Raw genomic sequence first — 27,833 nt, 5'->3', positions numbered from 1 at the left:
TGACTGGCTCCTGCTCGTCAGCCCATATGATGCCACGGGAGAGGCAGAGAGTAAGGGATGGAAAAGTAGCAGGCACGTGCGCACCAAGGTTGTTTACTCCAACCGACAACGGGTGTTGGCGCCATCTTGTAATGGAGAATGTGGGGGCGGCTCCCCACAATGCTGGAGACTGATCTCCAGTGTGTTCTGTTCATGGTATTGGCAGGTATTAATTCTCAATCTTTATACAATATTTACAGGTGGGGCTTTGAGGAGCAATTGCATTCAATTATTGTTAGGGCAAATTCCTCATAATCAAGTCCTGTTGGCTTTATAAGGGGTGAAAGAGAACACATGGGTATAGAATGTACATTATTACCAGGACATAGCCTGGAGGACAACATCAGAGCTTGTGACATGCTATTTAGACCTTTTTCCTCCAGGACCATGAGCCCAAACAAACCTTTATTTTTTTTTAATCACCTCCCCTTGGCCATTTCCTGTAGAATGTCAAAGGGTACCATTAAATTTAGTGGTCACTTAAATAGTCTAAATTCCCCCATTTTATTGGTCAGGAAACCAATTCCCCTGCAATGGCAAGAAATTTGAGGAGATAAACAGTGTGAAAGTCAGAAGGAACAAGATACTAGAGGAAAACACCCTTGGTTTGCTCTCTGCCTCTGCCAACTATTAACTGTCAACTTGCCTCTTCTACAACCTCCCTGAAGTCTCAATTCCTAATCCACAATATGAAACTAATACGACCTACTTATCGGTCGATATCAGAACTGCAGGTTGGTGAGTTGCTTGTGTGAGATCAACAGGTGGAAATGCTGTTTGATTAATTAACAATGTAGCATGGCTTACAGCTACTTAGTAACACTCTGACACCATCATTGTCCTCACCATCCCTTACAGCAGTCAATGGCTGTCCTTAAAATCTGTTTACCTGGCTCTCCTTAAGTCATGTTTTCTTCTGTAATATAGAAACAACACTGAAGCATCAATGTAAGAAAGTTTTGGATACTCTGTCTGTGCCAGTTGCTTGAAATGCAGTTGCAAACTGGCAGATAAGAATGTACTAAAATTCATTCAAGCCAGAGGAACAAATCCAACGCCATCAATTCTCGGGCACCAATGATGTTTCTTTAGAATATTTCCCAAGTAAGATATGGACTAAGTACACATGTTAGTTCTTGGCTTTCTTCTGTTTTCTTGCCCTCTGTTTACAACCTGAACACAGAGAAGAGGCTAAATCACAGTGCTGCTTTTGAGCTGGAGAGCTGGCCAAGCAAGCAGTTAAGGACCCGAGTTAGCTCCCGGCACCCACTCTGGGTGGCTTCCAGCTGCCTGTAACTCCAGCCAATGATCCAGTGCCTCTACCTCCACAGGCACTCACACACACAGATCCACATGTGTGCACACATCATTTTAAAGGCCCTGTAAGAAGAAAATAGAAGAATGTAAGGATCGCTATGTAAATCAACAGAAGCACACTTACAGTGTTATGTAAATTTTTCTGTACTCTGGTAAATCAGCCAAACAACAGACCTAACGCAATTGCCATTCCCTTCTGTCTTGTGAGAATCTGTCTTTCCTCTCTTCTCCTCGCTGGACACATGAAATACCACTGCCCTATGCTCGGGTGCACAAACTCCTGAAGAAAGACGGACAAACACGAGACTCTGCCGTGTACAAACCACCCCACAGTCACGTGCTGTTAGTGAGAAAGACTGGGAGAGTCAAATGAGCTGAAAGGTCAAAGCCGTCTGTAATCTCACAATCTGAAATAGTTGCTGTTCGTCCTTTGCCGTTTGCTTTCTGACGTTCCCCACGTGCATACAATTCATGCACAGGTGAATACACATAATTTTAAAAGCAAATCACACTATAATCCTTTACCCAAGGGAAAAGTGATTGATTTACCATGTATGTTATTTATAATAATTATATCCCATGCTATGATTTTGAGGACAGGAGGTTCCAGAGTTAGGGCATTTTATTTAATAATGATGTAAAGGCAAATTATGTTGGTAGAAACTGTATTTTGAGTTTTGAACCTTTTCCAGACTAACAATAAATGATGTGTTACTGTCCATGCACGTGTATGTGTGCATGTTTGTGTGCTAGTACATATGTAAGTGCATATGTGCACATGTGTATAGAGGCATGCATGCATACATACACACACACACACACACACACACACACAGCCTTGAATGTCATTCCTCAGCTCTTTTGTTGAGACAGATTCCCTAACTTATATGGTACCCACCAACTAGGGTAGGCTGGATGGCCAGGGAGCCCAATGACCTGCTTCCTCAGTCTCCCCAGTGCTGGAATTACAAGTGTGTGCTGTCATGGCCATTGATTTAGGGATCAAACTCAAATTCCAGTGCTCGGAGCAAACCCTTTTCCAGCTGCACTATCTTCCCAGCCTCTGGTCTGGCACTTTACTACGGTGCTGGGCACTAACCAGGAGCTTCATCTCTCAATGAGTAACGGCGACTCTACTGAATGCTGGCCTTCTAGTCTATGGTGTTCTGGAGTCTGAGTTGATTAAGTGGCCTCTTTACTTACAATATGCTCATCTTGTCACAGCTTTGAGATGTCCCTCCATCATAAGCTGAGGAGCATGTGCTGTCTCCTGGTGCTCCATTATGCAAGCGCCATAAGTTCTTAGTCCGTCTACTATCAATGGACAGTGTAGCTGCTTCCAATTTTCCTGTTATAAACAGCTCCAGTTTTATAAACATCCTTGTTTATGCACCTTGACATTCTTGATTAAATATTTCCTTAGACACTAAAACCGACTGCATATTTTCAGGGTCTACACTTAACAATCTATGACATAACACGTGCATTTGTGATTTGTGTGTCTAGATATTTCCATCTACTGAAGCAGTATACTAAGTGACACTCAGCAGCAGCTATAAATGAGTCCCTGTTGTCCTTCTATGACTTCCCCAAAGAAAAGACTAAGGAGGCAAGGAGCCCCTCTCACTGCTGCACATTACCAATGACAAGGGGCATCAAGAACCGACTCCAAGTTTTCCCATGAGTAGGCTTAGAGCCCACCTGTAGTGTGACAGAATAGGCCAGCACACAAAAACACCAACCAGAAATGGTGAAGTAGCTGAGACTTGCGGGTGCTAGCCCTGTTAACTCTTCTCGTCACTGATTGGAGCAGCCAACGAAAGTCAGTCTTATCCTAGCTCACAATTCAGGGTTCTAATCAAATATGATGAGACAGGGGCAAGGGCCTCATGACAGCGGAGCATGGGGGCAATTTTGCTTATGGCTTATTCACATCTTATTGTGTCAGAAAAGAGGGAGAACTAAACCAGAATGGGCAGTGGCACATGACCACCTTCAAGGGGTCCCAGTGACCCACTTCCTGCTCTGAAGGGCCACCTTGTGAACAGCCCACAATCTCCTGAAACAGTGTCACCAGCCAAGGACCAAGGATTTCAACAGATGAGTCCATGGGGACACATCTTCCACTCACATCCCAGCACCGTGAAAGACAAAAGCTCTGATTTCTGAATAGGCGTCCATTCTGCCTTTCAAAATGGGATAGAAAAAAAAAAAAAAGGAGTTAGGCATGATGGCACACACCTTTAATCCCAGCACTTGAGAGGCAGAGATGGGTGAGTCTGCAGAGTGAGTTCCAGGACAGCCAGGGCTACACAGAGAAACCCTGTCTCAGAAAACAAAACAACTCACAAAAACCAAAACAGAAAAACAAAAAACATATTTCGCTTGCTTTCCTCTGGGGATGATGGGGAATTGAGAACAGGAAAATGAGGGGCTGCACTGCAGATTTGCATCAAAACTGCCCCAAATATTATAGCCAGTTAGAATCAAATGGTAGCATACCCAAGAGGCAACACAAAAACGAAACAAAGTAAATGCTCCGCTTTCCCTCATACCTGGGGGCTGACACATTGAGGCACCTACAGCCTGTCTGGGCTGTGCCCACAGCAGAACAGTAAGCATCACGGACACCAGAGGCAGGGTTACCTGTGGGTTACCGTGCTCCATGGGCCAGTAAGACTAAAGCTTGGGGAAGGCAGAGAAGCGCATACCCCACCACGGGAAATGACTGAGCACGGATAGCCCTGCGTCTCCACTGCTGACAAAAGATGCCTTGCTCTGTTATCGTACAAACAGCTCTGAGGCTGCTTCCCAGTGGTAACCTGCTTGACTCCGTCACAGACTTGCTTCCCTGTGCGGGCACACTGAGATTTAATATTTTGCCCAAGAGAATACAGGTAATAAAGCAAGAGCTGAGATTCACACTCAGTGATCCCGGCTCTAAAATCAACAGTTCTAGCTACTTCAATGCATGCCATCTCTGGAGGGCTGAACTACAAAACCAGCATAGTATGGAAAGCCCAGAGACTCAGGTTCAAGTCCAGGAGCCAGGTACAATCAGTGGACGTGGCCAAAATCAGCTGTTGGATTTATCTTCCTCCAATTTCCCCTTAATGAAATAAGCAGAGCCAAGTTAGTATGGCTTAAATGTGTCCTGCAGGTTTCACAAGTTAGAAACATGTATTAATTTGCTTTGTTTGTGTGACGAAAGCATCCCGACATAGCATCTTATGGGAGAAAAGGTTGTCCTGGCTTCTAGTTCTAGAGGGATAGAGCAAGTCCACATGGAAAGGAAGGCATGATGACAGGAGCAGAAACCTGGCTGACCACACTGAGTCTATGCACAAGAAGAAGGCAGAGAGAGAATCGGAAGTAGAACGAAGCCATAAATTCTCCAAGTCTGCCCCCAGCAATGCATGTACTCCAGTAAGTCTCAGCCTCCTCAAGTCTCCACAAACTCCTAAGCAGAGCTCACAACCAAGCATTCAAGCACTCGATTTTTTTTCCAGAATCATCTTCTAGGAATCTAAAAGCCTCACGGTGTAAACACTTTGTTTATTGTCCCTGATTGAACAGTAATGATAGTCCAATGAGGTACTTTAAAAGAGCTATGTCTAGAGCTTTCAGTTGTGCTGTTAATTGTCTAGTGTGACTATTCTCCAGTTTCTTCATGTGGGCACTTAGTGCTATAAACTTTCCTCTTAGCACTGCTTTCAAAGTGGGTATATTGTGTCTTCATTCTCATTGAATTCTAGGAAGTCTTTAATTTCTTTTTTTATTTCTTCTTTGACCCAGGAGTGGTAAATTTCCATGAGTGTGCAGGATTTCTGCGGTTTGTGTTATTGTTGAATTCTAACTTTAAGGCATGATGGTCTGATAAGATACACAGAGTCATTCCAATTTTTTTGTACCTGTTGAGGTTTGCTGCATTGCCAAGTATGTGGTGAATTTTTGAGAAGGTTCCTTGTGGAGCTGAGAAGAAGGTATATTCTTTAGTGTTTGGATGGAGTGTTCTGTAGATGTCTGTTAAACCCAATGGGGTCATAACTTCTATTAGGTCCTTCCTATCCTTGTTAAGTTTCTGTCTTGTGGTTCTGTCTAGTGGTGAGAGTAGGGTGTTGAAGTCTCCCACTACAAGTGTGTGAGGTTTTATATGTGCATTGAGTTTTAGTAATATTTCTTTTATGAACATGGATGGCTTTGTATTTGGGGCATAAATGTTCAGAATTGAGACTTCATGTTGGTTGATTTCTCCCGTGATGAGTATGAAGTGACCTCCTTCATCTCTTTTTATTGATTTTAGTTTAAAGTCTAATTTGTTAGATATTAGGATTGCTATCCCTACTTGTTTCTTGGGTCCATTTGATTGGAAAATCTTTTCTCAACCCTTAACTCTGAAATAACGTCTGTCTTTGAAGCTGAGGTGTGTTTCTTGTATGCAGCAGAAGGATGGATTCTGTCTTCCAATCCATTCTGTTAACCTGTGTCTTTTTATGGGTGAGTTAAGACCATTAATATTGAGGGAAATTAATGACCATTGATAGCTCATTCTTGTTTGTTTTGGAATGGTTGGTAGTGGTGGGATTGTCTATTGCCTATGTTTTTCTGGTTGTAGTTAACTTCCTTGGGTTGGAGTTTTCCTTCCAATATTTTCTGTAGGGCTGGGTTAGTGATATGTATTGTTTAAATCTGGTTTTGTCATGAAGTACCTTGTTTTTCCATCTATATTGATTGAAAGCTTTGCTGAGTATAGCAGTCTTGGCTGGCACCCGTGGACTCTTAATGTTGGTAGAATATCTATCCAGGACCTTCTGGCTTTCATAGTTTCCATGGAGAAGTCAGGTGTAATTCTGATAGGTTTGCCTTTATATGTAACTTGGCCTTTTTCCCTAGCTGCTCTTAATATTCTTTCTTTATTATATATGTTTGGGGTCTTGATTATTATGTGTCGAGGGGATTTTTTTTGTGGTTCCATTCTATTTGGTGTTCTGTAGGCTTCTTGTACCTTCATTGGCATATCTTTCCTTAGGTTGGGAAAGTTTTCTTCTATTATTTTGTTGAATATGTTTTCTTGCCCAGGCTGGTGGAGGGACAAGGAATGGAGGGTTGGGAGAGGGAGCGGGGATTGACATGTGAAGTATTCATGTTTCTAAGTTAAATAAAAACATATATTGAGGGAAAAAAGAGCTATGTCTTCAGAGTTTAGAGTCCAGGAGAGGTGGTACAGAGTGGACACTATAAAACACAGCCTTGTCTCTACTTAGGACTGAGAGATGCAGGATGAGTCTGAAGGGGGCAATTCTGTGTGTTGGGAATGATGAGGGCTAGCACTCTCTAAAGCTAAGCACTCCTCTTTCTCACGTATGCCAATGCCCTCTCTACAAGTCTGCATTCATTCTTACTGGTCTCTTTCTTGTCCTCTAACCTTTCCTAACAAAAGCTGCAGATGTGCGTCCAACACACAGAAGCTTCTGCCTTCCTGTCCCTAGATACCTTATTCTCTCCCCTCTCCACCTCTTTTCTTTTCCCTCTCCTGCTCCTAAACTACAACGATACATTGTGGCAAACAGTATTTGGAAATCCACATACAATTTTGTGTTGTGAAATACAGAGACCATCTTACTTACTCTCTGACCCTCCTCACAATTAGGTATCTTTCTTTCTTTCTTTCTTTCTTTCTTTCTTTCTTTCTTTCTTTCTTCTTTTTCAAGACAGTAGACTAGACTGGCCTCCAACTCAGAGATCTGCCTGCCTCTGCCTCCCTGCTGGGATTAAAGGTGTGTGTCACTATTGCCTGGCTACAGCTAGACATTTGTAAGAAAGGGAATGAAACATCTGCTTGAAGGACAATGGTATCGGCAAATTCATACAAAGTCTTTAGAGTGTGTGGGGACTTGACACACAGTTGGATGATGGAGTACTTGCCTGATACATGGGAGACCCTTGGTTTTGCTCACCATAATGAAAAAAAGTAAAAAGTCAAAGAATTTTGTAAAAAGTAAAATTACAAAGGAAATGTTTTGCAACTACTCACTTTGGTAACTTAACTCTGTATCATGACAGGAAGGACTAGTTTTAACAAAATTCCTCTGAACAAACAGATAAAAGAAATTTGAAAAAAATCTTCCAAACTTTGACAGTAATTCAACAATTTATATAGCACTGGAAGTATAATTTCTCTATGAAAAATATTATTTTTATAACTAAGAAAATAATTGTATTAAAGAAGACAAAATAATCTCCCCAAAAAATTAGAAGAAAAAGGGTCTTAGGTAACTGTAAGAAAAGTGATAGACCTGTCTCCTGTACTTCAGGGAACTGCAGTGTTTCTCAGATCTTATTACTTTGTAACTTCTGATTTCTTGTTTGGACTAAGGGGGGGTTACTTGAGATAGGATTTTTATTTGTAACTGTGCTCTCCTCTAAACAAGGGTACCCCCAAATGACCTAAGCTGTGGGCCTTCCCAGCCTACGTCCATTAAACCTTACCTTCCCTATCACGGATCATCATGTGAGTAACTCATGGGCATTTCTGGACAGCAGTGCTGCCCATTACAAGTAATGTCGGTGACATCACAGAACGACAAAACCTCTTTTCGTTTCTCCATCTGGATTTCTTACAATTTCTTTCAACTGTAGGATGTGTGGAGACATAAAGATACCTCAGGGATGTCTCTGTGTCTAGCAGAGTGGAGCCAATGGAGAGGTGGTTGACACAGAGTCTGTAATTACCCAGTAATTGGATAAGAGCATGGACCAGGGAGATTCTGGCTAGACAGTGGGAATTTGAGGGAAGTACTGTTTTAAAGGCACACGCTAGTGCCAGAGATGTCGCACACCTGTAATTCTAGCGCTCCAAACCCAATGCAGGATGATCATAAGTTCCAAGCCAGCCTGAGTTACATAGTGAGACCTTGTCTCAAAAAGTAAAAGGAGGTGGTGGAAAGATGCCTCTGTGGTTAAAAATCACAGTGTTGCTTTTCCTCGAGGACCCGGGTTCTGTTTCCAGCACTCACAAGGCAGTTCACAACCTCCTCTAACTCCAGTTCCAGAACATCTGAGGCCGTCTCCTGGCCTCTGTGTGCATCGGACATACTCATGGTGCATATAAATGCATGCAAGAAAATCACTCATACACATAGAACAAATAATCTACAAGATAACAAGAAAGAGAAAGGAAAGGAAAAGGAGGTGGTGGGAGGAGAGGTCAAAGTTGAACTGGGCGTGAAAGAACAGGAGTGTTCCCGGCAGTGGGGTGAGACAGCGCCCGCCCACGGAGGCGGCGTGGCGGGAGACAGGTTAGAGCATCAAAGTCGTGAAAAGAAGACGTATATGGTTCTGGCAGACAAAGAAAGCACCAACCCAAATAAGGTGCTCCCCCAAAGGGAAGGCTCCTTTCTCACAGCATTTAGTGAGTGGGTGTTTCCATGTGCTTCCTCAAATGTCCTGAGCATTTGTAACCATTGAGAGATGTGACAGAAAAAGCCAAACACCCGAGTCTCCCGGGACAGCCACAGAAACTCAAAGCCTCAGGCTCCTTTGCTGATAACAATCATATCAGAGCTTCTAGCAAAAGTTGGTTGGGATTAGAGCAGGGTCTGCACGGTGTGAATGACAACCAGTGGCTGTTAGTTCATAGTAAGTGAGCTAACACACCCAGGTTTCCCCATAGTCTCATTATACTGATAATCAGCTGCAGGGAAGCCACTGTCTGCCAGCCAAAACCAAACTGGAAGCAGCATGTCCCTGAGAAGAGCCAGAACATTCCAAGGAATTCCAGACAGAGCCTCTCAGACAGTTCGAACCAAGAGTGGAGGAGCTTCCTATCAGAAACATATGTCAAGGGGACAAAGGTAAATACATTCTGCTGGAAATAAAATACCTCTCTTGTGAGATGACACATACTTGCTTTGTGTGATAGAAAACATAATTCCGAATTCTCCCTACAGAAGCCAAAACCCATCACCTTTAGGCTCTGTGGGAGCACTTCTGGGTCGGTGGGGGGCCACGTGACACCCCTTAGGGTAATTTCCAGAAACTGCCCAGGGCACAGGGTTTGTCCTCCCACCATCCCAGATTTCTCATTTAATGGTAGGATGTTCCCTTCTTCTTCCTCTTTAAAACAAACAAACAAAAACAACAACAACAACAACAACAAAACCCAACCCACTGACATCCAAGACTTAATTGGAAACAATTATTTAAAGTAAATATTTTAGCACAGTGTCCATTGAACCTGTTATTTTTCATTGATGGGCAGCCATTCATTCCTTAAAACACTAGGAGAAGGTTGGGTAGTGGTAGCCTTTAATCCCAGCATTCGGGAGGCAGAGGCAGGCAGATCTCTGTGAGGTCAAGGCCAGTCTGGTCTGCAGAGTGAGTTCCAGGACTGACAAGTCTACACAAAGAAACCCTATCTTGAAACCCCCACCCCCAAAATTCATTCACGTAATTGTACAGCTACATGCTGTTAAGCAATATTGTTTGAACCACACAGACACACAGATTATTTCTTTTACTACAAGTTCTTTTTCCTGTTGGACAGAACAAACGTTGGGGTGGGACTACTTCCCAGTCCCATACCTTTGGAATTCCGTTCCCTTGAACTGAATCAGAGCAATTCGAAATGGGGAGGGACTTGATTGATGTGAGAGTCAGAAGGGCTTACCCCCTCCCCTTGTTATGGTCCCTAGCTTCACCCTCTCATCCCTGAAAAGCTTCATAGCCAATCCTTTTACTCCAGAAGGAATCATGCTATGCCCCCTTCAGCCATCTCTCCTTCCCTCCATAGAGCACGCTAGGCCGGCCCGTGGTGCCGCACACCTTTGATCCTAGCACTTGGGAAGAGGAGGCTGGTGGGTCTCTGTGAGTTCCCAGCCAGCCTGGTCTCTTGAGTTCCAGGACAGCCAGGGCTACACAGAGAAACCTTGTCTCAAAAACCAACCAAAGGAAAGAATCCCGGGAGGAGGCTGAGGACTCCCTTCCCTCTCACAAACACCAGGCTGTTGGTTCCCTGATAGAAATCCTGGAATGGACTGCTTCACAAGTTGCTCCACCTAGCGGCACCATAATGGGAACATCCTGCAGACACTGGGTGGCTATGCTCCATCTGCAGCGAGGGAGTGCTGTGTTCAGTTCAGAACCCGGAACCTGACATGCGTAACCATTGCTCAGCTTGCAGCAAATTCTCCTAAGCAGGGAGACGTTGTGCTTACTAAAGCTGTCCCCCGTGAGTGAATCCAGCTCGGCACTGGCCATTGTCATGTAAGGTCAATGGGATTACCTCTGGACTCTCCAGGAGATCTCCGGGTGAGATGAGTGATGGGCCGCAAGAGAGGATTTACATGAGATGACTTGTCCATCTGGAAGGTGGCACTAGTGCAGACCTCATGACATGAGCCTTGAAATAACTGGTGGCATGAGAGAGCAAGGTTCACTATTGTCACTCTATTTATATGTTTACTGAAAGCTTCTGAGAACAACAGCACCAACGGACTTGGTCCCTCCTTGCCACTGACCACTGAAATGGCTGTCTGCAAGCACGTGATCAGAGAGCGTCTGTAGAGACACAAGTGGGCATTTTTACACCCACCAGAGGATTGTTTCGGTATGGCTTTAGGCTGTTATTTAAAGTGGCATGGGTTAATTTAAAGGTGTTGCCTTTGGAGTCAGTTGGTAAGAGAGCTCGCTGTGCATGCATGAGGACCTGGGTCCTCTGAGCCAATGGGAAAAGCTGTGTTTGACTGCGCATGTGCACACGATAGCATGCTGGCAACTCCAGCGCTCCTTCGGGCGGACATGAGGATCAGCGGGGTTTGCTGATCAGTTAAAAATGGCAGATTTCAGGGTCGGTGAGAGGCCCTGGCTCAAGGTCAGAGGGCAGAAAGTGACATGGCAGGACACATGACATCCTCTTATTAGGGAAACTTAGCTGTGATTATACTAATACTTAATGTCTCCAAGTCTTGGAGAAAATGACAGTGTTTATACACGGTGGTAAGCGGGTGAGGCAGGCTGGGTCCAGAGTACCTTGCTGGGGAAGGAGAGGAAGCCAAGGTGGAGGAAGGCAAGGGTCCCGGGTCATAGCCACACACGAGGACCCAACAGTGCATCTGCCAGGGAAGACTTCCTTTAAAAAGCATGGGAGTTCCTAGTGCTCCCTTGGGAATATGTGAAAGATTCTTGTGGTGTCATTAGCCATTGTGTGATGGGACAGGAGTCTATGGACCGATGTTCTCTGTGTCCTGAGGAGAAAGATTGCACCTCCCAAGTGCTCAGCAAACACTCATCATTGCGTTACCATCTTAATAGGAAGATGTAAGAACCCAAGAGTGGAGAACGGATATACAGCTACGAATCTACTGATAGGTACAGAACAATGTGCCTCAGCTGTGCAAACTCAGGAATAATCTACAATGCAAACAGCAGGCTTCACGATTCCTCTCCCCTCCTGTTTCAGTCTCACCTATGAGACAGGGGAATTGCAGAATGTGTTTAAAGTTGCTTAATGTTCTGTGAGCGTTTCCTGTACTTCTCTGAATGAGTTAGAAAGGTGTTGAGTAAGACAGGCACAGGACAGCAGAACTTGCTCAAGATTGAATGAGTCTTCCTAGAACCTGCAGACTGGGATCTGTCCACACCCACCTTCTGAAAGGCTTACCCCAGCAGTGCAGATACTAGAGAAGAAAACTGTCATGTGACCGTCTTTCTTATTCCTCATGAAACTCACTAGCTTTCCAGAAGCCCTCTGAACCAGCCATCTTAGCAAGCTCGTAAACAAAACTATTGAAGTTGGTTTGGAAAGGAAGCAGTACCAGTTTCCTGGAACTGATACTGTGAACCAAGTGAGGAAGTTAGGGACCATGTGAACTGTTTTACTCATTTCTCAGTAACAACTTCATCCAAAGGCTCCACACACAGCTCCTATGATATGTGGTAAATATTGTCATTCTCTGTGAGGCAATCCCCAACTCTGTTATGAACTTGGTGGGCCACATGAGGCATGCCATAGTTTCAAAAAGGCCATATTGATGGATTTTCATTGATGGATTTCATCTCCCAACCAATGGGAGAACAGATTGTGAATCATGTCAATTGCCATTGATAAATGCAGTCTACTAAGTCACTGTTAGTGTATAGGCCGCTCTAGGCTCCACTTGGCATGGAGTGCATGGAGAGATAAGCCCCAGGAGAGCTGCTGTTTCTGATACTAGCGTCGAATGTATCTTAAGAGTTTTGTTTCATGGAAAAAGCAGGTTTCTCCTACTTCCACGGGGCCCCTCAGTCTCTAATACTAAGCAGAATGACACTGTCTACCTTAAATCCAGTAGGCAAATGCCCAGCAGACCCTTGTTTTTAAAGCAATATAATCCAGACTGTGTACACAGTGCAGGGGCAAGAGATTGGACTAAGGAGGAGGGCGTTGGTGCAGGACTCACCCGGGGTTTCTGAGGAGAGGGGGAGGACATCACGACCTAACTGAAGTAGCTGTGCCCCTCTGGACCTTCAGAGGGCTTCTGAAAGGCTAGTGAGTTTCATGAGGAATAAGAAAGACGGTCACATGACAGTTTTCTTCTCCAGGCAGAGAATATGAAAATGCCAACATACTATTCCAATTCCCTTGACACTGTAGATCTTGGATGAAGGGGCGTGAAGAGTGTGATCTGGTACTAATTTCAGTGAGCAGAACTTAATTTTCTACTTTGGGAGGCAACACATAATAGTCATTGTTTAACATCATTCCACGCAGGCCTCAAAAATCTCCACAAAAGAAACCTTATGCGGAATCCATGCACTTCGTGTTCTGCCAAAGTTCTGAAAAGGGTGAGCATGGAGCTGGCGAGCGGTGGAGCGCCCTGCTTGTCTAAAGGGTCAACTGCTCACCGCCTGAATCACAGGGAAGGAACTGAGAACCTGGTGGGGGACTGACCCAAACAAATCCCAGCACTGACATAGGCAACACCAGGATCCAGGGAGGAGCAGAAATGTCTTAGGCCAGTCTGTAAGAGACAACTAGGCTGAAAAATCTTAGCGAGTTGGCAAGGCACACCCTCTGAAATAAGACATCCCAGTTCAGGAATCTTCCACTGACCAGACAGATGACTTCTGGGGCCACCCACTCTTTCATTTTGAGCTTTGTGCTTCTATTTTACAAAATGAATGTGGTGGCCTTCAAAAGGGAGTGTGGATTTTGGCCCTTGTAAAAGCACAGCAGCTAGTCTGTACAGACTTGAACAGATTGAGCGGCGCTAAGAGACAGACACTGTGTTGCTCCAGAGTCGGTGGTTTTAGCAAGATGGGGGAAAGGTCACCAAATGTCCAACATTTTATAGAGAAACTGGAAATAAGGAATTTTCTTGTGTAAAGCCTGAATGTTCAAAACTAATTCAGTTTCTAAAGCGTTCAACTGCCCAAACAAACATACAAATAAAAATCTGTTGGTATAATATGACCTAGAGTTTGCATTTGTTCCCCTGGCAGTCGGCTGAGCCTTTAATCCATTTTCTGAAGCCCTTTCCCCATCTTTGAGACATTAAAGGAACTGTCTGACAAATGACATGGCTTCTCCTATCTACGGTCTGTTTCTCCCTTTGCAGAGTGCTGGGGCATGGACACCCATGCTCTTGCCTGCAGACACGGCTTCCTCCCTGCCAGCTGCAGCTGTGCACCAATGCTATTGAGCATCTCAGGAGCACAAGCACAGAAGGCTGGCCTGAGCTGCATCCCTCACCGCGGTGGAGCACGTCAACTGTTGACAGCATCGCATTGCAAGCCAGTCTCTCTGGCTCCCGCCTGTTTCTGGTCCCCCACCTCTGCACTAGACTCTCCCCTCTTTTCCTTCTACTCTCCAAATGTGGGTGTCCCCGGAGACCCAGTCCCCAGACCTCACTGTTTTCTAAAACTTCTCACCCAGAACTGTGGCCACACGCACCCTAGACTCACTTATGTGCGTAAATAGCTCCTGATCAATACCTTAGTCTCCTACCCTCCGTTCCCAACAGCCTCCTGGACATCGCTACCACAACCAGCTTACACGATCTGCAAGTCTGACGCACTCCAGATTTTAAAATCATTTTTCCCAGCGTCCCTTCACTTACCCTGAGTTGCAAATCGTATTTGTTTATCTTTGTCTTACCTGATTTTCCTCTTAGCATGATATTGGGATGTCCCCGGACAGTCTCTCTTCTGAGGAAGACTCCTGCTGGGCTCTTAATTCTTGCCTGCTTCTTAATTCTTCACTCTGGTCTCCATTTGGGTGCTGACTCCATGCTAGCTCTGGCATCACAGAGAGCGAGCAACGCTGAGTGTCCGTCTGCTTTGTGGGCTAAGTCAAAGTCTAGTAACTCCTGGCCACGGGGCACATTGTCTAACCTCTCTCTCAGTCCTGAAGCTCTTTTGCCTCAGCTGAACCAATATAATCAATGCTCCCCAAATTCCATGTTTCATCTGTGCTTAGAATATCACCCCTAAAATCACATGTGATCAGATCCTATCATGATTACTCTCTTTTAAAAATAATTATTTATTTATTTTTGATTTGATGAACATTGGTGTTTTGCCTGCATGTATGTCTATGTAAGGGTGTCAGATCCCCTGGAACAAGAGGTACAGACATTTATGAGCTGCCATGTGGGTGCTGGGAATTGAACCTGGGTCCTCTGGAAGAACAGCCAGGGCTCTTAACCACTGGGTCATCTGTCCAGCCCATGATCACCTTTGGATGTGTGTGATGCTCAGTAAAGACCAGCTTGTTTGGGTGGGATTTCCCTAAATGTTTTGATGTCTACCCTTCTCCATTGTTCTCCAGTACCAACTTTGTTATAAATCTAGCATTTGTGATATGGGAGTTGTGCTTTTGGATTTCTTATCTGTTAGAAACTGTCTTTTCGATTTTTTCTTTTTCTCATTGACAGAGTATGACCTATTCTAAGCAGTTTACACTTCCATATGCATTCTAAAATCAGCTTGTGAAGTACCTGGCTCTCAGAAAAATTCACTTCAGTCTTTGATTAATTTCAAACCACTGAATTTTAAACTAAATATGGTAGTCAGAATGTAATTGGAGCCATAAACTCATAGGGAGTGGCACTATTAGGAGGTGGCCTTGTTGGAGGAAATGCATCACTGTGAATATGGGGTTTGAGGAATCACACATGCTCCAGCCATGCCCAGTGTCTCAGTTCACTTCCTGTTGCCTGCATATCGAGATGTAGAACTCTCAGCGTCTTCTCCAGAACCACCTCTGCCTGGATGTCCCACCACGATGATAATTGACTGTGTGCCTCTGAACTGTAAGCCACCCAATTAAATGCTTTCCTTGTTAAGAGATGCTGGGGTCATGGTGTCCCTTCACAGCAATGAAACCCTAGCTAAGACAGAAGTTGTTACCAGGGACTGCCGTGTTACTGTGATAGCCCTGATAAAGACTTTGGGAACATGGACTAGGAAAACAGTTGCATCCCATAGGTGGAGCTTAATGGGCCATCCTAGTAGGAACATGGAAGGCAGTGGTGCTGAGGGTGATTTGAGCTGTGAGGGCCTGGACCAAGAGGTTTCAGAGGAGAAGAATGACAGTGTGTGGCCTGGAGACTATTTTTATGATACTTTGGTGAAGCGTGTGGCTGATTTTTGCCCTTGTTGGAAGAGTCTGCCTGAGGCTATAGTGAAGAGTTTTGGATTAATTCTGTTGGCAGAGGAAATCTTGAAAACAGCCTACTACTGACTCTGTCGTGTGGTTATTAGTGTTAACTCTAATGAAGAGTTAGAATGAAAATGAGCAAGGAAAAATACAAAATGTAAAATTTGAAGTGAAAAGGAGAACCAGGAAGTAGAATGGAGCTAAGCCCTGTGTTCAAGGAGATAAACAGATTGAGAAATGGAATAAAGGGAGTGGTGACTTCAGGACAAGATCCCACCCTGCTAAGATTCCAACTTGTCTAAAGGGATTAAAGAAAAGCTTAGAGCCAGTTATGATGGTGCACCCCCTTAATCCCAACACTCCAGAGGCAGAGGCTGGCAGATCTCTGAGTTTGAGGCCAGTTTGGTCTACAGAGCAAGTTCCAGAGCAGCCAATCTTAGGTAGTGAGAGACAGAAAGCTGGTGGAGATGTAATTAAAGGAGGCCATGTCCCAGCCCCAGTAAGCAGCAGAACTTGGCAGTTTTGGTCATGTGGTTCTGGAGTTAAGGATACAAGAAAGGGGCCATGGAATTTGCCTCCTTGATTAAGGAAAGCTGCTGAGTGCCCCTGAATGAAGGCTTAGAGAGCCCATGGCCTGAAGCTGTGAAGCTGAAGTCTGGATTGCCTGGGAGACCCCAAGATGTTAGAGGTGCCAGAGCCATGGGACACCTGCTGAGGAGAGCTGCTAACAGGGAGTGGAACCAGACAAAGAGAAGAAAAGTGTGTTAGTCAACAAAGCCCAAAGGAGTTGGAGATCTGAAGAGTGCTTTGACATCTGATATGGAGATGCAGAGTTTGGAGTTCACCCAGTTGGTTTTCGGTCTTGCTTTGGTCCTCACTATGCTCCATTCCCTATGTTTTGGAATGGTAATGTATATCCTGTGCATTATATATTGGAAGTATGTGATCTACTAGGTGGAGGGATTAAACTGTATCCTGTATAGTTTATCTACTCTAGGCCTAGGGAGATGCTTAGTGGATGAAAGCACATATCCACAAGTGTAAGGATCTGAGTGTAAATCTCCAGATTCCACATAAAAGCTGAATGTGTGTCACAAGTGGGGCATTCTGCGATTGTAGTGTTTGCATTCTGTAATTCTGATACTCCTACCAGGAGATGGTAGGCAGCGATGGGAGAGTACATGGAGCTCACAGGCCAGCCAAGGTGGCACACCCAGAAGGAAAAGTTGTCTCACACAAGGTGGAGAGTAAACACTGACACCTGAGATTATCCGCTGTCCACTCAGATGTATGGCATGTGCCAGCCTGCATCATTCGCACACATTGTACACATCTGTAGCCATACAGGAAGACATTTATCATGTATCTACACACATATGGGGATGGGGGAGAGGGAGGGAGAGAGTTTTACTAAGTCAAAACAAAACCTTAGTAGACACTATGTGTAACTTTATGTACACTACAAATGTGACTGGGTTACTAAAGTCTGTCTGAAAACTCAAAACAAGACTGTCTTTCCCTGGAACAGGGCTGAGCCAAAAGAAAGTTCTAAATGCAAAGGAGTCTGAACAGAGGAACAACACATCCAGCAGAGGAGAACCTCTGGCATCTGTGACCCTATGCTCTGAGTTTTACGGACAGCAATCAGCTCGCTAACAGTGCTCTCAACAATATCCAGCCCACTTCCTCAACCTTGCTGAAGCTTCAGTTCCAAGCCAAGTCCTTGGTTTTCTCCACATCCCAGCCAAACTTCACATGCTTTCCAGAAAGTCCAGGGAATGACCATTGGGCAGGTGTAAGAGTGGGCCATTGCCACTAAACCCCAGATTTATCCATTTCTTTTCACTTAGCAGCCCATAAGTAGTTTTCAGACAGAATTAAGCCTAGATGAATTTTATTAACCTGGTGGGTATGTAAGGTGAGAATAACTTTGTTTACTTTGACATTGTCACCTTCTCCACAGAGGAGCACCAGCTGAAAATTTCAAGAGCCAGTTAACAGCAAAGTTAGTCTAAATTGTCTCCTGGTACACAGATTTCCCAAAAATAAAATAAATACTGAAATGTAACAAAGAGTATCCCTTTTCATAAGACCTATTATACTGCTTAATTCCAAAGTTGAAAATAACACTGAAATCTGCCAAAATATTTTCAAATATAAGAAATTCTGACCTGAGTATGGTTAGATGGCTGCCTTGAAGTAGCTGAATTATTTAAAATAGCCGTAGCATAGTCTTTCGTGAAGTATGCATGCTTTTGCAAGTTTAATACATTTATTTATAAGTTAACGTTTTAAAAGTTAGTGTGTGTGCAATGCATCTGTCTCTAAATATTGATGAGCATACTTCACCGTTAAGCAAGGAGGTAGGAATGGAAGACCATGAACAACATTCTGGATGCAGAGAACACTTTCAAATGGGAATAGAAGACACTCTGTCTTAATTGTTGATCTCAGGTCAAAGATCTGTTGGTTTCAGGTCAGCATTTCCAATTAAAGAAACCTTTCTGTCATTAGTGAATCATACCAAAGGGTGTGATACACAGGGTTGGGTAGGCGAGCTATGAAGGACAGGGCTCTCAGGACTTTTGAGCTTCTAGGTTAGAGAGGAAATTCTCAGAGCACTCTCACTCGACACTCATAATGAAGAGGAGAGAAAGGCTGCTTTCGTAGCTATGTGCCGGGAAAGGTATCAGAGAAAAAACAGTTAGAAAGGGGAAGGAAGACTTCAAAGCTTGTGCTGTTCATCCACCGGAATGGTTAAATGCTCCTGTTGCGGCTGCTGCGGCTGCAGGCATGGGTACCGGTCTCTGGATTTTCTGTTTACCCATGATCCATGGACTGAAAATGAACTCCCTTAAGAGCTTGTGGCTATTCCTTAAGGAATATGATCTTCTGACATTTTCTTGCCATTTTCTATTTTAATAAATGAGGGGGAAACATCAACACAGTAAAAACAAAATCCAAGACAGACTTCATAGTCTTAGGAATGCAGAAGACAGAAAAACATGAACAATTCCCAAGAAAGGGTAGATGAGGGGGAATAGGTATTTCCATTGTGATTTCTGTTACAATGCTGCATAATTTAAAAATCTAGTTGGTAAAAGTGTTAGCTTTCATATGTTGCCTCTTTCTGTTTTTAATCTGAAGGTCACGGGAATATATTTAATTTCCTGTCATTACAGCTCACTTTCAAGTGACTCCCACTGCTAGAGACTTGAGATGGAAAGTTTGTCCTGTTCATAATAAAATACCAAAATGCTTGTTTACTCTTTCCCATGTTGAAAAGACGCAGGCAGCGTCAGGACATTCTCCCTCTGAATTCTTAGCTAAATTGATTTTTAACTGATAGACAGAATAAATGTATTATATATCCACCATATGATGTCTGGACATGTACTTAATGTTACAGAATGTTTAAAGTCAAGTCAAACATATATGTGTCCTCTAGTATTTAGCATTGCTTTGCGATGAAAGATGCTAAAAATCCTTTCTTCTAGCATTTGGAAACATACAGTACATCACAGCTGTCTCTAAGGGAGTGTCTCTTGGAAAGAAAAAAACATGAGTTCTAGAGGTTTTATGCGTATTTGTGTGGGCATCATTGGTGTACGTGTATCGGGTGTGCACGGGCGTGTCTGTTTAAACCCTTAGTGACAAGCTCAGACTCATCAATACTGAGTCCGTGTTCCATTTGATTCTCACTTCTCTCTCCGTGTAATCATTCTCGTATGATGCTGACTCTGTGTTTGTCTGAAGGCTTGGAATCAGTGTGTCCACGTGTGTGTGCTTAAGTGCATGTGTGCGTTTATAACAAAGGGCTGTGCTCTCTCTTCTATTGAACAGAACAGAAAGTATCATGTGAGAAAGGGATGAGGAATAATACTCTACAGAAATCCTTAACAGAGGTTCACTCCACCCTAAGTGGCCCAGATAACAAACACATGTGTGTTGCTTTCATTTTTATAAGACTGTTTTCTTTCTATATTTGCTGTTACACCATTTATTACTATAACATACATATACATATATGTATGTAGGGCCATAGAAGAGTACATAACATAAGATTACAACTATGCATCGGGTGGGCAGAGCTGGTAACTTGGGAAATCCAGTAGGACAGCTACCTTAAGTATTAAGTGATCTCAAGTTTATTATTATTATTATTATTTTGGTTTTACGAGACAGGGTTTCTCTGTATTGTTTTGGAGCCTGTCGTCCAGCCCAACCTCAAACTCACAGAGATCTGCCTGCTTCTGCCTCCCGAGTGCTGGGATTAAAGGCGTGTGCCACCACCGCCTGGCTGTCAAGTTTATTATTAACTGGCTGTGAGGTCCAGAAAAAATTTCCAGTCTCTTGGGATGTGAAATATATATTCAGATATTCATGGAAGCCAGAAGACGATGTTGGATATCTTGGAACTGGAGTAACAGGCAGTTATGAGCTGCCATGTGGGTTGTCTGGAAGAACATCCAGTGCCTGCAGTCACTAAACCATCCCTCTTGTCCCCTCCAGTTTTACTTCTAAATTAACATAAAAATCATGTCTCAGAAACACAGTACCTACCATTCTTATATTCTCTTTGTTTTTGTATGTACACCCTTTCCCATATTATAACTGCCTACATAAAACACTGTAACATCTCACATAACTTCAATATACTGTCACATTTTATATTTATAATTTTTATTAACATAGTATTCTACTGCTTGTGAATATCCTAGTTTGGAGCTATGTGCTCTCTTAAAATGTTGAGCCTTTAAAAGACATCCTTATGTATTTTCTGAAGATTAATGTATGAGAGAGCCATCCTGTTCCAATCGATCACTTCAAACTATGTAGATTTAGCAGCATTCTCCATAGTTAACTTCATGGGAAGTTCCAAGATGCTATGTACCCTGCCTGGCTTTCCCCAATATTTTGGGAACAGCTGCAAGAAGTGACAGACCATCCCAGCAAGGAGGAACCCCGAGAAGCGTAAGAGAAAAATCTGGAAGGCACATGTCCTGTGCCAGCCTGTGAATTATGTCCTGGCCTGGAGAAGCTGGCCTGGCACATTCAGGAGACAAGGTGAGACACAGTAACATTCCTTCCTGTGTCTTGTGTCTCCAAGGTCATGACTGTGTATGGGCCTCAGCCTCATTGTAGAACTCCCTGAATGCAGAGTCTAGACAATTTCATCGGGGCGTGTTTCCACTCCTTCTTTTCAGAACTGGGTGAAAACAAGTCACCACAGAATTTCTTCCTGCTGGTTTCCACCCGCCAACACCAGGTGCCTGCACCACCCTCCGCCATCTGCCAAGGCCACTGCCTTTTGTGAATAGCTGGGTCATACTGTCATCATTGTCTAAAGTGGGAAATAAGGCTGGGAAGTCAATGGAAGCTGGCTTTATTTCCCCCCAGCTTTTCACGGTATTTACTAGAGAGACAGACTCAGTTCCTGGCCTCCCTCTTTGTATGGAATTGATAGAATTGTCTTTTCTGCCCACTCAGATCTCTGGACTCACACATCCTAGGTAGTGTATTCTTGTACCAGAGTAGTATAGATACCAAACGATGAAATACATCTTGAAAAGATATGTCCCAGTTTGCACAGACACCAGAAATGAGGACAATTGTCTCATGGCAGTAGGAGGTATTGATGTTAGTATTCGGGCATCTGTACTGGCCTGTCCTCAGGGTTCTGACAGGATACACCCTCAACTGCAGCCACTAAGGGCGCTGCCTGTGCAATTCACTATGCTCCCTTCTAAAAGGGCCCTGCCCAATTCCCATCTCTCTCTCCTCTCTCTCTTTCTCTCTCTCTCCCTTCCTCCCTCCTTCCCTCTCTCCCTCCCTCTCTCTCTCTTCCTTCCTCCCTCCCTCCCTCTCTCCCTCCCTCCCTCCGTCCCCCTCCTTCTCTCCCTCCCTTCCTTCCTCCCTCCCTCTCTTTCCTCCCTCCCTCCCTCCCTCCCTCCCTCCCTCCCTCCCTCCCTCCCTCCCTCCTTCCCTCCCTCTGTTCCTTTCTCTCCTTGTTTCTCTGCCTGTCTCTCTGTCTCCCACTACCCTCTCTCTCTCCGTCGGCTTCTCTGTCCCCAGAGGCTTGTCTTCCCCTCCCCTCCCTCGTTTTCCCACTCCCTTTCCCCCCTAATGAGAAACCCCTCCACATGGGCTCTGTCACGTGGCATCTTTTACTCTCGTGCCACTTTTTAAATTACAACAACTGATGCTTATGAATTTTCCTTTGGTTAAGACTAGAACCAGCAGATAACGTAAAGGTCCAGTGCCATCTCACAGTTATTTATCATAGCAAAACACAGAGTAGTAATACTATGTCCATTCAATGGCTGGCCTTCCACACCAGTGTCTTCATTTATCCTTAACAATTCCAAGCAACAGGTGTGGTGCCCCTCACAGACTTGGAAACAGAGCGAGGACAGGGGCCGGCGAGGTGCTCAGCAGTGAAGCCTGGTGACCTGAGGCCAATCATGGAGACCCACATGGTGGAAGGAGAAAACAGATCTCCTTCTCAAGTTGTCCTCTTGTGATGTGCTTGTACAAATAAAGCCTGTTTGAAGACCAGAGAATGGAGCTTACCACCAGCTAGCCAACCATAGAGGTCTGGAGGTCTGTACAGACAGACAGGAAGTGAGCTAGATGGGTGGAGAGAAGATACAAGCAGGGAGAAACAGGAAGTCACTTTTCTTGTCTGCTGAGACACTAAGGAGGTGAGGTGTGGTGGTGGCTTGTTCCTTCTTCTCTCTGACCTCTCAGCATTGTCCTCTATATATGACTACAGATTTTATTATTTAGACCAGTTAAGAACTTCATTTACATTTTGGTGCCCACGTGGCCAGAACACTAACAACAGGACAGGGGACAGTCATCCCACAAGGGCCCTAGTCTGCCCCAGCATTTTCTTCTATATCAGACTCTGGGGTTTTATTATTTAGACCAATTAAGAACTCCATTTCCATCCTCTGACCTCCACACAAGTATTGTGGTGTGCAAACATGCTTGGCTAGTGCAAACGTACAAACTCAGTAAATAAGAGTAACTTTTAAAAATGAAATTGAGAATTCAAAAGCATGCCCTGTCCTTACCTGCAGCCTCTCAGGAAATGTGGGCTGACCCCAGGGGGCCTTCTGAGGTGATCTTTGTCAAAGTAGCTCAGAGGCACAAGGCTATTAACCAGTATAATCTGCTCATCATTCCTGGTCAGAGCCGCCACCGCCTGCCCACTCTCACGTGGTTCAAACGCCATTCAACATTGTAAAAAAAAAAAAAAAAGGAACCCATCCCTAATTAATTAGATTCAACTGTATCCTTTTACTCCAAACTACAAATTGGAACCTTTTAAAAGATGCCAGCCAATTAGTCACTAGACACCACTGAAGGGAAGGTCTATGATGCATTCTTTATTTATCTATTTTTGCTTCAATAAAATGACTAAGGCATCTGTTTAGACCATTTGGCATTTTGTTGTTGTTGTTTATTAGAGAATCCATAACATAAAAGTTTTAAACTGAATTCCAGATTTTTACAGCTTGCATAGTCTGATCCCTATAAACTGACATTTTGGGGGTCAGCATGAACGAAGAAGAGGAGTGCTCTGTAAATTCCGGGGGACACTCATCACAGGCTGTTCTCTATGTTAAGTCCTCAGGACACTCATCACAGGCTTCAACAAACTGCATACAAAGCATCATTTCAATAATAACAGGAAGGTAACTGAGTTGCTCATGAGCTGCAAGGTGACTGCTTCTCCCTGAGGATGTTTTCCCATACACGCCTGCTTCTGCTAACATTGGCCTGCTCAATCCAAAGAGAAGAACCCAGTGGCTGTCCTCTGTTGAGCCAAGTAGCACAAGCTTTGGACAGGGGAGCCTTCAAAAAGCTAGAAAAACACAAAAATGCAAACCAAAACAGATGTCATCAGATCTGAACACTCTGTCCTTAACCTGGTGCCTAGGCACACACACACAGAGTTTTAGCTTTGGTCAGAAAAAAAAAATATATATATACATATATATATATATATATGGAGCCTATACAAATATGATGCTTGAAAATCATTTAAATTAACTTAAACCATAAGAACTGTTATATTACAGTGAACACTGTTTTCTTCCATCACAGTGATATATTACATGCTTTATAAACTTTACTGTTTTCATTTAATCCCTGATCACTTCCAAGGTTTTGCTAAAAAGTTATCACTTTATTGGATGTATTAGGTTTTTCCATTTCTAACCTTTGACCATCTCCAGTTCCACCTTCTAACAGAGGTAATCTCTGCCCTCTCGGAATCTGCCAAGCGACCTTCACATTGGTTTTTCTAACAGCTTGCACATGGTACACAAGCCTCTTCTCCTGTGTCAGCGTCCTGGAGCTGATCTCCACAGCCGTGTGTGCTGCAAAGCTACGTTACCGATATGGGAAAAATAACAGACTATTGGTCTGAGGTATATTTCTGTAGTAGTGATTCCCTGGTACACACAGTGCCCTGGGTTCAATCTCCAGCACTGTAAACAAGCAAACAACAAATAACAGAGATTACCAACTGGAAAAAAACCAAGACATGTTTTCAAAATTATAGTTTTAACTCAGTAGCAGAGACTGGAACGTAATATATTCTTATATTACATATGTATATTACATATATATATTTCTCTGTAAGTATATAATTTTTTCTATACAAATTTAAAACATATGGCTAAATCAAATTGTTTCTTTTGTCTTGCAAGTTTAAAACTGCAACGGAGAACAGAAAAAGGAACCCCAATTTCGCTCCCTTACATCATCTGATTAGTTATATTTACATTAAAATTAGATTGTGTAGAGGTGAGATGGAGGAAGCAAGAGAAACACGGAAGACAGATTGATTCCCATTGCCCAGATAGTTCCCCACAAGGCACACAAGGATGAGGATTCATTAGACCAGGGTTTAATGGAGCCGCAAGGCACAACCTAGGGAAAAATGGCACCTGAAACTCACCCTCCGGCTCCTTCCGTTTCCCATAGCAAGCAATGGGATTAGAGGGCTCCCACAGCCTGCGAGGGAGGCTGATTTTGAGAGTACTGCCCACAAAACCGTAGTTAATGTTCTGCACAGGCAACCTCTTGCTTTCTTCTTTGTCCTGTATAATTAAGATTCAGCAATCAGCTATAATCTGAGAACACTACAGTAGCACCATTTGCTTCTTTTGATTTTTTTTACATTAAAAAAGTTCCAGCCCAAAGTCTATGATTATGAAATATTATCACAGGGATTTTTTTTCAAGATTTCAAAACTGTGAGGCACTTCTGGCACACACCCTTGGCATCTGCTGTTTGCCAGAATGAACTCAGCCAGCCCCTCACTGCATGAGGGTGATTTCCACCCCCAGAGGCAACCTATGCATATTCACTCTGTCTCTCACCCATAAACTGCACAGAGTGAATTCAAAGAAACAAAGCTAACCCTTTTGCTTTTGTTTTGCTTTGGCTTGGTTTGGGTTAGATTCTTTTTTTACCCTTCAAGTTTTATTAGCATGTGAACATACAAACAATGAGCCTGCGTTTATAAATGTTTAACAATGAAATAATTTTATTCCACTTTGTTTTTCAAGACAAATAGGCAAAAGTTACTTAAGAGTGTACATTTGAGCTAAACCGCCTACATCAACTTTTCTTTCTTGTATGAAATGGGAATGGGGCAGAAACACTATAAATAGCAGGTGCTAGTAACTCAGAAAATAAAGCATCCCATTGTGGGTGCATTGGAGTTTTAGCACTGTGAGTGATTTCAAAAATGACTAAATGCACAAATTAGACAACATTTCCAAATCTTTAGGCAGGTCAACTTTAAATTAGTTCTGAAGCCTCCTGTCATTACTTCAAAAATCAAAAGAATCAAAAATCAAAATCACCTTTAGGGCTGTTGGTTTTTCTCTCCTCTTTTGTATTGGTAAATGATTCATTTGAGATTACATATATGTATTCATTCTTTGGGAATTCTACACCATGCATCCCAACCCCACTTAACTCCCAGTCCTTCCATATTTACCCCTCATCCCTGCAGTGTCCCCCAAAAGAAACCCCCCAAAATTAATTAAAAATACAATAAACAAAAGAACCACCTTGCTCTTCCATCATGCCTGTCTCTCCAACACATCTTCATGTGTCCCATGTGTCACACACAGTACACCCTTCTGTCCAATCAGCCCCATCCACAGATGCTCATTGCAATGAGTCATTGGTCTGGTTCAAGTTCTGTCACAACATCAACACTGGAGTCATAAGGAGCCTGCAAATACCATTGCACAGGACCAGCCCCTTCACACACTCCCACAGGCCAGAGATGGGGCGGATGTTAGGGTGGGCAAACCCAAGGCCCAGGATGTGAGTGTGAGTGGTAGCTGAGCTGGTCTGTCCAAGCAGCTGGGACCACCTCCCTCAAGCAAGAGTCAGAGCCAGATCTCCTAGGCCCATGCAGTCAAATCCAGCTCTCCCAAGCCTGTGGTAAGGGGTGAGGCCATCTCTCCCATGCTGGGTAGGACCGGCTCTCCTATGGCAGTGACCAGTGAGGCACAGCCAGGTGTCCCACGGCAAGTGATTGGCCAGCCTGCTCGGCAGGTTCCTTGGATTTCAACACACATGGTTCCTATGGCTCCATGAGGTAACACGGGTCATTGACAGCAACATAGACCCTAGCTGCAGAGGGAACATGGACCCAGACTTGCCTAACTTTTTTTTTTTTTTTTTTTGGTTTCTCTGGATTGTTTTGGAGGCTATCGTCCAGCCCAGCCTCGAACTCACAGAGATCCACCTGCCTCTGCCTCCCGAGTGCTGGGATTAAAGGCGTGCACCACCAACACCCGGCTTGCCTAACATTTTTTAAGGCTTTGTGTTAGATCCCTTTTTTTTGCTGTTGTTGAGTCTAACTATGCATGTCTTCAATGAAACTGTCCTGTTTTATCTGTCTGTCTGTCTTTCTATCTCTTTATTTGCTGTGATAAAAATAGGCTGACAAAAATAAGCATAAGGAAGAAGGATTTATTTCAGGTCTCAATTCCAGGCTATCCTGGAGACGACAAGGGGACTAGTCACGTCACGGCCACAATCAGAGCAGAGAGAAACTAACACGTACACACTCACTTGATTGCTAGCGCTCCCTCAATTTCTCTGTTCTTACCCACTCCAGGGCCCCTTGCCTAGGAAGTGATTCTGCTCACAGTGGACAGAGTCTCCCCATGATAAGTAGGATAATCCCCCACAGGAATGCCCACAGCCCAACCAGTGTAGACAAACCTTCACTGAGACTGCTCACAGCACAGGTGACCAATCAGAAAGTGCCCTTCCCATCTCGACTGCCAAGACTGGAAGAGCTCATTGTCGCCAAAAGCTACCTTATTTGATATAAGCTTGTTGTTAAGGGACTTTCCTTTTGGATTAAAATTCAAAAGGATGTATTTCTTGGGCAGTCTTTTCTTACCATATTTTGAAAATCAACCGGACTAAAACATAAATCAGTAAGAAAACAGAACTGAGATGAAAAGAAATAGAGTCTTGATTCCGCATGTGCCTGGCAATAGACCAACCCTTGGATGAATAACTGCAGTGCGAAGTCTCCATATTTTGCATTAAATAATTTCAGCTGAGATTTGAGCAATTGCAAGCAATAGATAAAAATTGGTGCTGTTTTCTAAATCTCTTCAAGCTACCTTGCTCTCTTACTCCAACGGAGCAAGACTGAATAAAGCATTCCACACCAGGAATGCCACAGCCTTCTCCACAGTATTGACAGCTTAAAATGACAATTAAGGTTTAATTACATTGTTAAAGCACCTGGGGTTTCCCACATAAACATTAGTTAGGGGCA

At 43.8% G+C, this 27,833-nt stretch overlaps 1 long non-coding RNA gene across 2 annotated transcripts; it reads right to left on the bottom strand.

The window, feature by feature from the left end:
- Positions 1-88: 88 nt before the first annotated feature.
- Positions 89-25,172, bottom strand: LOC121135717. Of its 2 annotated transcripts, XR_005872817.1 has the most exons (5): positions 24,969-25,172; positions 14,492-14,631; positions 10,640-10,766; positions 2,560-2,704; positions 89-1,419 (listed from the first exon to the last, which is right to left on the bottom strand). It is a non-coding gene; the product is annotated as an uncharacterized LOC121135717 (long non-coding RNA). The 2 variants fall into 2 exon arrangements; XR_005872818.1 differs by lacking the exon at positions 10,640-10,766.
- Positions 25,173-27,833: the final 2,661 nt, after the last annotated feature.

The sequence above is a fragment of the Mesocricetus auratus genome, unplaced genomic scaffold (genome assembly GCF_017639785.1).
Source record: "Mesocricetus auratus isolate SY011 unplaced genomic scaffold, BCM_Maur_2.0 Super-Scaffold_100041, whole genome shotgun sequence".
Classification (NCBI taxonomy): domain Eukaryota; kingdom Metazoa; phylum Chordata; class Mammalia; order Rodentia; family Cricetidae; genus Mesocricetus; species Mesocricetus auratus.
Note: the sequence above shows the minus strand (reverse complement) of the source record. Positions and strands in the feature narration are given on the sequence as shown.